The 9068-nt window shown below is 40.5% G+C and overlaps 1 long non-coding RNA gene across 1 annotated transcript; it reads right to left on the reverse strand.

The window, feature by feature from the left end:
• Positions 1 to 532: 532 nt before the first annotated feature.
• LOC150040629 (uncharacterized) lies at positions 533 to 6640 on the reverse strand. The gene is made up of 3 exons (XR_016533792.1): positions 6553 to 6640; positions 2124 to 2284; positions 533 to 585 (listed from the first exon to the last, which is right to left on the reverse strand). It is a non-coding gene; the product is annotated as an uncharacterized LOC150040629 (long non-coding RNA).
• Between the last annotated feature and the right edge of the window lie 2428 nt (positions 6641 to 9068).

Below are 9068 nucleotides of genomic sequence, written 5' to 3' on the forward strand. Positions count from 1 at the left end.
TCTATCCTTGATCAGATTTGACCATTCAAATGAAAATATGAAGGTATTTCAAATCATAAGGTTCAGGAAAATAAGGAACATATTGTCATTTTACAAGCAAAAAGAATGACACAGAGTGGAATGATATATCCAAGAAACAAGAAGAAATTTAAGAGGAACAAATTCAATGTATATTTCCATGTTTGAGTTAAATAAACCATTTATATATAACTTCTATAATGAAAAGGAAATTAGGAAAAAAAGAAAATCAGGAATTTTCTTTCCACATAAGGTCAACTTGCATAAACAGTTTGATGTATCCCCCATAAGATTCAAACTCAGTCTTATTTAGTCAAGTATTATGATCACTGACTTGGTCCAGAGAGACAAAGGATTCATATATTCTCTCATGTATGAAAGCTATAATTATTTTATAGATACTATGAGCAAACACATCAGGTTGTATGCAAATGTATACAAAAGTATTAACTAAAATATAGGATGCTCACGAGAGAACCCAAATGGCAAAATTTAAAAAGATTAACTCACAGTCCAACAAAATGAATTCCAAAAAATTGGTGCTTGGAAGATGGGGGTGGGGAAGATCTATAAAGAGAGGAAGTCGGGGGGAGAATGAAGTTGTAAAATTCGATTGCATAGACTACAAAATTAAGAAAATTAAGAGGAGTGAGGTTGGGAGAGATTGGGGAGAATGATGAAAGGGGAGACAAGGATCAAAGGGATTACCATTTTATGTCAGGAAATGTGCATTTTTTTGGACAGTGTCACCCAAAGTGATTATTTTTAATTTACACAAAATATTATTTAATATGATGATTTATTTTATTATAACATTCCAAATTGTCCTGAGGTTTGTAAAATTGCTCCAAATAAGGAAGAAAATGTATCATATCACATGGACTGAGGTGGCTTTTATCTTCAAGATAAAAGCCTGAGCACTGTCCTTGGGTTTTCCTCAAGGCTACAGCTCTACCACTTGAGCCTCAGCACCACTTTCAGTTTTTTTCTATGCATGTGGTACTGAGGTATTGAACCCAGGACTTCGTACATGCTAGGCAAGCACTCTACTACTAGGTCAAACTTCCAGCCTAGTCAAGATGTTTTGTATTCACAAATTGGTTTGTTGAATTGTGTCGCCTTTGTACAACTACTTAAAACAATAAAAATGCCAGGTGCCGGTGGCTCAGGCCTGTTATCCTAGCTACTCAGGAGGCTAAGATCTGAGGATTGAGGTTCAAGGCCAGCCCAGGCACAGAAGTCTGTGAGACTCTTATCTCCAATTAACCGCCAGAAAACCGGAAGTGGTGCTATGACTCAAGTGTAGAACATTAGGCTTGAGCCGAAGAGCTCAGGGACAGTACCCAGGCCCAGACCGCCCAAAAAAACTATATTAAAATAATAAAAATATAATTAAAAGAAAATAATCACTGACTTTTCAGCTGGCACACAAAGAACTAAGACAGTTAGGAACCATGATGAAAAAAGAACCACCTATTTATTTTATTTTTTTTCCTTTATTTTTTTTTATTGTAATTAGTAAAAGGGTTACATGATATTTGCCAGATAGAAGGTGCATTAATTCACATACATTGATACCCTTTCACATGTCTTGGTACCCATTTCCCTCCCCCCACCTATTTATTTTAAAAATAAATGTATCTCAGTGTTTATCTAGCATGCACAGGTACTCAGTTCCTGTGGAAAAGGGGGAAAAATTATAAGAGAAATGGGGAAATGAGGCAGGCCCACAGGCAGGTGGAGTTTCAAAGGAGCCTCCTGAATGATCCTTGAACTTTTCCTCCCTCTGGTCTAGATCCAGAGAAGTAAATGTCTCTTTGTGGGCCACTAAGCAGATGCTTTTAGGCGAAGGCTTCTATAACTTGTGGGGAAGAGTTGCTGCCTCTTTAAAGATGATTTGCCTTCTTTTAGCTTGTTTTGTTTCAGGGAGGGCCTTCCAGAGAAAAACCACAAAGAACTGGTTTAAACCAGCCTAAGAAGAAACCACAAGAAGCCAGTTTAAACCAGCCTAAGTGGCCCGGCAGTGCCACTCCCTGAAGAAAGAAAATTGGTGTGTGGGGTGTTGTTGCTGGGGAAACATATGTGTTTATATAGGAAGGACTCACCATCACACATTGAGGCCATTCCTGATCCTGCTGAGTTCAGAATCATCCTTCTTCTTGATCTTAAACTGTCACTAGTAAAGAAGCACATCTTGAAGATAAAAGCCACCTCAGTCCATGTAATATGATACATTTTCTTCCTTATTTGGAGCAATTTTTCAAACCTCAGGACAATTTAGAATGTTAAAATAAATCATCATAGTAAATAATAGTTTTGTGTAAATTAAAAATAATCACTTTAGGTGACACTGTCCAAAAAATACTTATTTCCTGACTTATGAAATGGTAATCCCTTTTTAGAACACCTCAGTAATAAGAATTATATTAAATTAAATTAAAAATAATAATAATTTTGCAAGAAACTTTGGCACATTAGAAATTCTGTCAGCTTAGCCTCTACTGACTTTGATTTGTAATTTCAGATAGAAAAGTGTAAGAGCATTTTGCTAAGTGTATTAACAATTTGAAATGTTTGTGAAAATTAAAATTCAGCAAAATTACAGACATTTTATTTTAATTATCTCCATTAGAGTCATTAAACTGGCTGGTAAATTCTATTTGTTAGGATTATACTTAGGGCTTGTCATGCATTTGAAGAGCTTGAAAAGTTCAAAGATATTAAATTTATGAATGTAGAGTAAAATGGGCAATCAAATAAGCTTATAAGTGGGATTAATTGCTTAAAATGAATTTAATCTGTTTGAATTGTGTTGACTATAAATCAAAGCACACATTTAAGTAATTGCCCTTATTTTATACAGCAATTACAAGATTTATAAATAGCATCTTAATAATATAGTAATCATAAATTTTATCTAACTTTAAAAAGTTCAAAAATTGTAAGTTTAGAAATTACATATTAATATAAAATCCAGGAGTCCTTCCTGTATTAAACAAACTTAGGCTGACATGCCTCTTATATGTCATCTTGGAATGAGCTCTAGTAAAATAAGTTGCAGACTCATCTGTAAAATTCCTGGTGTATTTATAAAGAAGATTAAGTGCAATAAAATATCTAAGTCACTTATGTAAGGTCCATCGAAAGGAGACCACCACTTGGTTCAGGTGGAAGAGAGTTTATTGGGGGGGAGAGTAAACTGCTGACCCACATGAGATAGTGGGTAGCAGGGGTACAGTTGTGCAAGAGGGGAAAACTAATGATGAAGACTGATTGTATAGGGAGAGGGTGGGGAGGAGGTGTGGCCACAGCAATGATCTCAGAGCCTGGGAGACCTTGCACTGCTCCTAAGTATGCCAGTTACCTGGGTTACACAGGTACTGGGCCAGGACATCTAGGGAAAGAAGCACATGTGCATGGAGGAAAAACAAAGGGAAGGGGCCACTTTTCCTGGTAGACCTAACATTCCAGCCTTTTTATAGTTATAAAGGGGTATTGATTCTCTTTGGCTACTTCCTGTTGGTAGGGGGCATCAACATTAGGGCAGGGATGCCCTCCTATCCTGAAAAAGGTAGCAGTAACAGTTCTTTGATCCATGCATGTATGTGCATTGGGATGAAATCTGAAAGAAATTTTACGAGGCATGGGTTGAAAAATAAGAAAAGATATTAAAGGGCTTACAAATGGCAGAAGGAAGGACAGCAGTCTGGTTAGCGTGGAGAAGAAAAAGCTGGGTGATTTGGCTAGTTCCTATCTCCTGTATTCCAGGCAGCCCTGAAGCTGGTGGATCATGTCCCTAGCTACTTCTGAACACCATATGGTGACTGAGTAGGGGAGAGCATTGTAGACAGGTTAAGAATAAGCAGTCAGGTGGGAGCATGACCTAGCAGTAGAGTGCCTGCCTCACATGCACAAAGCCCTGGGTTCAATTCCTTGGTACCACACGCACAGAAAAAGCCAGAAGTGGTGCTGTGGCTCAAGTAGTGAGCGCTAGCCTTGAGAAAGCCCAAGGACAGTGCCCAGGCCCTGAGTTCAAGCCCCAGGACTGGCCAAAAAAATAATAATAAGCAGTCAGAAGTTGAGGCTGGATTTGATTGGAGTAGTTAAGGGCCCAGTGGAAGGACTTGAACATGTCCTGTAATGGACTATAGATGTCTGTACTGTAGATGTCTGGACTATTTGGATGAGAGACCCTGGAAAGTGCAGAGGCAAACTATTCTGAGTCTAAGATTCACTAAAAGTTCCTGTCCATTTAGAAGAAAAACAGCTATGAACATTAAATAAAGCATGCTTATTAACTGATTTCTTTTTATTCTTGGCTCTGGTTAATTTTAAAGGGCAGGGAGAAAGTGACATCATTTAGGATCTGATGCCATCCCCTCGTATTCCTCTCTATGATCCCTGTCACTAGGACTAGCTTTATCCCAGGGGTCTAGGTGCTCGTTGCTTGAATGGCTTGTCCCAGTTGGCACTATTTTTTACCAGTCCCGGGGCTTGAGCTCAGAGCCTGCGCTTGGGCTTTTTCAAGGCTAGAGCTCTACCACTTCAGCCACAGCACCACTTCTGGTTTTTTCTATGTATGTGGTACCGACCACTCCCCTCCCAGTCTTTGTACATGCTAGGCAAGCAATCTACCACTAGCCCATGCTCCTGGCCTCCCAGTTGGCACTTTTGCTAGTAGCTAGGATTGCATGTACCAATTGACTGATGGCAGGTCTCACATTGGAGAGGCAGGGTAACAGATCAAGTGAGTTATTTGCCATGAGATCCTTTTTACTCTCAACTAAAGCAGTAAGGAGAATAAAAGAAAGTTCATAAGCAACACTTACGAGCAACACTTACCTGGAACTTATTAAGAATAGAAGATAACAGGCGCTGGTGTCTCACGACTATAATCTTACCTACTCAGAAGGGTGAGATCTGAAGATCGCAGTACAAAGCCAGTCCTTGATAGTCTTATCTCAAATTAACTACCAGAGAACTGGAAGTGGAGCTGTGGCTCAAATGATAGAGCACTAGCCTTGAGCTGAACTGCTTAGGGACAATGCCAAGGCCAAGAGTTCAAGCCCCATGACTGACAAAAAAAAATAGTTTGACCAATAATACTTGAAAGAGTTACTTATTCCTCTGTGGGTGTGACTAAATGCTGCAGGGGATAAAATCTGCAATGACAAAACTCAATAGCAAATCTAATGAGAGGGTTTTTTTGTGGGTTTTTTTGTTGGTCCTGGGGCTTGAAGTCAGAGCCTGAGCACTGTCCTTGGGCTTTCTCAAGGCTAGAGCTCTACCACTTGAGCCACAGCACCACTTTCCGCTTTTACTGTGTATGTGGTACTGAGGAATCGAACCTGGGTCTTTGTGCATGCTAGGTACTAGGCCAAACTGCCGGCCCCATGATGAGAGTTTTGAAACATCAACTAATTAACTGAATATAGCACTTTAGGATAATACTTAAGATTGAAACTATTGTCAGCTCTGTATACAAAGTGGCTTACATACTTACCTACTTTTATCTATGCATTAGAGACATTTACTCACACCTAAATCTAGTGAGCTTCTTTGTGACTTCAGTCTAAAATTGCCTTTTGCCCTCTTTGGCCTGTGGAGCCATAAGTAGTTACCAGAAAACCTTTGAAATGATTTTGGTAGAGATACATTTGAATACAAATTGACTTTGAACACTTTCTAGAAGGGTTGGAGGGTCATATGAAGGCCTAACACATGGCAAAGATGTTGAATTTCTGGACAAATCATGATAGTAAGAAAGCTTGATGGAGCTTTATTGAGTAAGCAAACAAGCAAATAGACAAGCAAAAAGGAAGGATCACACAGTAACTGTGAGTGCTCTCAAGAGAGAGGGGGTGGGGAGAGGGAGAGGGAGAGATTTTTAGCCAAGAGAATTCAAGCCAGGATGACTAGCCTTCAAGAGGGAACCTAGAAGGGGGCCCCCAGGACCCAGTCTGTGTCTCTCAAGGGCTCAAGCCAAAAGGTTGTCAGCTGGGAGGAAGGAAACAGGAGAGAGAAAGAGACAAAGATGAGCAAGGAGAGCAAAAAAAGCCTAAGTGTATCCTCTGTCCATTTACTACTGTATTGGCAGAAATTGTTGCAATAAAAATAAGTCATTTCAGGGCCTGGAGTTTGGCCTAGTGGTAGAGTGCTTGCCTAGCATGTATGAAGACCCGAGTTCGATTCCTTGGTACCACATACATAGAAAAAAAAGCCAGAAGTGGTGCTGAGGCTCAAGTGGTAGAGTTCTAGCCTTGAGAAAGTCCAAGGACAGTGCTCAGGTCCAGAGCTCAAGCCCAGGACTGGCAAAAAAATGTCATTTCAGCTTATGGAGTCATATAGTGAGGGTGTAGGAGTCCAATAAGCACATAGAGGGGGGTCTACACGGATGCAGAATCAAATTCTGAATTCAGGTATCCCCGAAATGAGAAGAAAGTGGCCATAAAACGCATGGGAGGGTCCCCTCTGACATGGTACCATGTTGGAAAAGATAGACAAACAGATGTCCTGTAGAAGGAAGTTACTCACCAGATGTAGAGAAGAGGTGGTGTAGTGGATGTACAGCCAGCAATGGTAAAGGTGAGAAATCCAAGGTGGAGTTCCTTTGGTCACCTGCAGGCCTGTATGAGATGGAGGGTGCAAGGGTTTGCATGGGCTGCAAGGAGTGGGAACTAATGATGGACAGTGATTTCATAGGGAGAGTGCAGGAAGAAGGTGCAGCTGCAGCAATGAACTCAGAGCCTGGGGGACCCACTGCCCCCAGGTATACCAGTTACCTGGGTTACAAGTGTGAGTAGGGACTTCTAGGGAGGGCCTCATGTACATGGAGAGAGAGCAAAGGGAAGCGGCCATTTTTCCCCAGGCCAACCTAACAAAGTAGTCTCATATCCATAGTAAAATTTTACTTGATAGATCCTTTTATATATTAAAAAAGCATTTTAAATATAGATTTAAATATGTAGGTCCACTGTTTGGTGGAAGAGGAATAAAAAAATACACCCTGTAGTTCCCACATTGGAGTGGACCTTATAGCTAGAGGAAGTTTCAGATTCACAGATTCTGGGCGTTTTGGCCCTTCACCAAGTGCTTGATAAACATTATTTGGTTTATTCCTCACAATATATTAATACCACTAAAGTTTGGTCAGAGACTCGAGCACCAGTGGCTCTCACCTATAAACCTAGCTATGCAGGAGGCGAGGATCTGAGGATTACAGTTCAAAGCCAGTTGGCAAGCAAGTCTGTGAGACTCTTATCTCCAATAAACTACTCAGAAAAAGCCACAAGTGGTACTGTGGCTCGAGTGGTAGAGTGCTAGCCTTGAATACATAGTGGCTCATGGACAGAGCCCAGGTCCTGAGTTTAAACAAACAAAAAAAAAGTGAAAGCAAAATCACCATAAATAATATGAAGTTTATTCTAAGGAGTTAAGACCCTATGATAGTAAGAGTTGGACAGCTGTTTTTTGTTTTGCTTGTTTTTTAGTGCTGGGGATAGAACCCTTGCACACGCCAGGTAAGTGCTGATCTAAACACACACACACACACACACACACACACACACACACACACACACACTGGATTATTTATACACACTGGATTATTTATGTATAACCCTTGCTTCTGCTTTCAGTGTTGAACCTGAAGTCAACTTCTCTACAAGTTGGGAAGGGAAGATAGACACGATGAGGAAAGAAAGGAAATAAAACCTGTCTTTTATCAGAACTCACTGGTTCCACTGTATCCGTCATCAATCTCTCACGCTCAGAGCCTCCAGCTTCAACAATGCATGCGGCCTACAGAACAGCTAACACACTTCACCAAGGAACTTTACACAAAATTAGCCCAAGATTTGGAGACATTGAAGAACCAACCAGTGCTAGAGAAGCTAGAGGTTCCGTTACTAATTCACACAAATAATGCACACAAGATCTGCAAGGATGTATCGAGGCCACAGTACTCTAGTTAGAAACCTTCCTGCCTGCCTTACTTCTGTCTTCCAATTGATTCTGTGGCTAGTCTCAACCCAGAAGCAAACAACAAAGAGAATTCTGGGAGTCTCTGTGGCAACCTAGCTCAGATGACGGAATGCAAACCCCCCACCATGCTATTATCCCCATTTTACAGGGAGGCAAACCAGTTTAGAAGGTTAAAAACTTGCAGGAGGGCACACAGATGGTGAGTGGGAGAGCTGGAATATGAACAAAAGTAGTTTGGCTCAGAACCAGGATCTTAACCACTGCCCTCTGCTACCTCACCCTAATGTGTGAAAACGGGAGTTTCAGTTCAATGGATAAGAATAACCTGCTTAGCACTATGAGTGCACACATGCTGGAACAAGCTGCCTTGCCAAGTGGAGGGTTTCCTGTCCTAGATGATGCTCAAACACAGGCTGGGTGGCCATCTGTCATAGACATCATGCAAGATGATGCCCACTGGTAGGGAGAATGAGCTAGATGGATAGTAATGACACTTTCAACTCTGAGAGTCTACATTTTTAGAGCATATAATTCTGAGCAAAGACTGAAACTCATAACATATGTAGAACCTAACAGAAAGGATAAAGAAGGCAGAAAAAATCAAGAGTGTGTTGGAAAGAGTCTTAGTACAAGTCCATGTCCATAATGATCAGACTTGAATGGTACCAGTGTATTGTGAAGAATAAAAGTAACAGACACATAACCACTCGGTAGAGAGCATGGGACATAGTACCCAGAATTTGTAAACCTGTATTATGAAACTTAGTGAACCTCTCTGTTTTCCATGGAACTGGGGCCAGAGGGATGGGGGAAGGAATTAAAATCATGGTCAATCCAAGAATTGTTTCACATCTGATACCATATCATCAATTCTTCAATGGTGCTTGTTTTCCATTAATTGCTAGACCATACTATTTTTGTTGTTATATGCAGATGATCTTTCAATGACCAAGGGAAAGATGGCAAATTTAAGCACACTATGTACAGACTCTTCAAATGGAAAGTTAGTCAGTGGAGGACCTTATTAAAATAAAGTTTGAAGCAAAAATCCAAATATTTCAAAGAAC

Source organism: Megascapheus bottae, chromosome X (genome assembly GCF_031878675.1).
Source record: "Megascapheus bottae isolate mThoBot1 chromosome X, mThoBot2.hap1, whole genome shotgun sequence".
Classification (NCBI taxonomy): domain Eukaryota; kingdom Metazoa; phylum Chordata; class Mammalia; order Rodentia; family Geomyidae; genus Megascapheus; species Megascapheus bottae.